This window comes from Propithecus coquereli, unplaced genomic scaffold (genome assembly GCF_000956105.1).
Source record: "Propithecus coquereli isolate 6110/MARCELLA unplaced genomic scaffold, Pcoq_1.0 Scaffold326, whole genome shotgun sequence".
Lineage (NCBI taxonomy): Eukaryota > Metazoa > Chordata > Mammalia > Primates > Indriidae > Propithecus > Propithecus coquereli.
Window position 1 is genome coordinate 1,291,410 of NW_012148908.1, and position 2,420 is coordinate 1,293,829.

Here is a 2,420-nt window from a genome sequence, read left to right on the forward strand (position 1 = left end):
TTCTTTTTTTTTTTTAATTCACCTCTGAACTAGCATGTAGAGCTGCAGGTTTTCCCAGGAGGAATTATTGGCAGAATCAAGAATAAAATACAATGCACTTGTTATCTGATTTCTTCTGAATACTGACCTCCGAAGCTTTATAAATCCTATGAAAAGCATTCTGAATTCTCATTTTTCTCCTTTTGAAAAATGAACTTGATTAAATCCGTACCACTTAATTTCTTTAATGGAATGAAGGTACAGCAGTGGAATAATAAAATATTAATAATTCTGATTAGCACACTTGAATATTCAAATAATACCTTTAAATCGGTACTTCATAAACTCCAAATAAAAAAACTAACCCCCTCCATTTGAAGTATTCGTATCCCCTCTTTTGCCTCTTCAGGATTTCAAGTTGCAGCAAATGTGTAGGATGCTTATTGCATGGCATATGTGTCTAACTCAGATGGCAGAGACAATGACCTAGTGACACAGTGATATTTAAAAGCTACGAAAGATGTGTGGTTGAATGTCTTTGTCTTCAGAAAAATTGTATTATAGGGGAACCCAATTTTATGGCTGGGAAAATGTGTTTTCTACTTGTTGATTTCTGTAGTATTTAGCATAAGTGAGTCAGGGTTTTCTTTCTTCCAGATTATAATATGATGTTATTTAAAATCATTAAACTTTAGTGGTAGAAAAATTAAAGAGACTTGACCCAGACCATTCATCTTCCAGATAAAACTCAGATTAACTAAATGAAAATACCCAGGCTATCTCTTTTCCCAGTCCAGTACTCTTCAAAGAGATTTTTTCCCCAACTGTCTGTATTCTAAGGGATTTGAGGAAGGATTAAAAACAAGGTGCCACTATCTTCTTACAGATCCCTGTTATGGGTCTTTGGAAAACTTCTCAAGAGGACACCTGACCTAGGTTTTTGGCTGCCAAGCAGATCAACAATTGTGATTCCTTAGGGTTTTCATGGTATTTAGTCAACTTTATAAATCAAGAAACATTGTTCGAGCACCTTATGTAGGAAAGGTTCTATGCTATTACCTGCAGTTAATAAAGGAAAATAGAGCATAGTTTCAGACCTTCCAAAAAGGTAGTGGTGTCATGGAGAGGAAGGAATAAGCCAAATACATAAACAATTATGATATAAGCTGGGACCTATTAGGTGCCATGGGAATGTGTAAAGTTCTGTGACAGTTCAAAGGAGAGAGAGAAAATGTCTGATTGAAGGAGAGCATGAAAACCTTCATGAGAAAACTGGATAGGTGAGTTTTCAGGAGTTGATGAAAGCTTGTGTGAGGAGTGGACACCCCAGGAGGAGATAGCTAATTTAACAAAAGAACAGAGGGAAAAATCATTGCATGTGATTATAGAATAATTGAATAATCCAGTTTGGCTCCCGTGCTATATGTACATAGAAGTCTTGTGGAAGACAGTAATGAAAATATGCATGGAGGCCAAAGGGCTGTTTTAAAACATGTTTAGATGGAGTCCTTCAGGAAACAGGGATTTGTTTTTAAGGTTTTTAAGTACCGGAGAAACATTATCACAACTCTGCAATAGGAACATCGATTTTGAAACAGTTTAAATAGGCTGGTAGGGGAGAGTCTGAACATGAAAAAACAATTAGGAAGTTATTGTAAGGGATTGAACTGCAATGGAGGCTGTGGGAACTTAAATTTCTTTTTCTTTTTTTGCTTATACTTGCCTTTCAACTTTCAGTAGTTGAAACATGTTTCTTATTGAATCCTACCTCTGTCAAAGTAAAAGCTTTGGTAACTTAAAATAAATTGCCCCAAGTATAAAAATGATTTGGAAGTTTTCTCATAGTCTTGTGTTTTCCACAAAAAGTAATTTCTATAACATACTTAAAAAAAGTAATAAACCCTTTTCCTCAAACTCCCCCCAAGCCAAAACCCAACCAAGAACCTCCCTTCCCCAAGTAAAAAAAAAAAACCAAGGCCAAAAAGAAAGCCAAGAAAAATTTGAATAAAAAAAGGCAATTGGGGTAACTAGCTGAAATACTTCTGTGGTTTCAAGATAGTCAACAAAAGTCTTTTCAAAACTTACCTATCTATATCTATAACTGAATAGTATAATGAACTCGATTTAGCATTTCTTTGATGATTCACAATTTTGAAGCCGTCAAATTTATGACTTCAAGCATCAACTCATTTGCATTCAACTCAGTGAATATTTATGAAACTTCTTTGTGCCTGGTGGTAGCCTAGGCAGTTAGAACACGTAATTAACTTTTCTTAACCTTAAGACTCCTGCCATTAAGTAGTTTATTCTTTGAAAGTAAGACATACATGCAATCAAATAAAATTTAGTGTGATAAGTGCAGTGTGCGTGCAGCATGGCAGCAGCAAAGACAAAGAGATGATGGGAAGGTGAAGGTGAAGTGCCTCCGTCTGAGGGGTCAG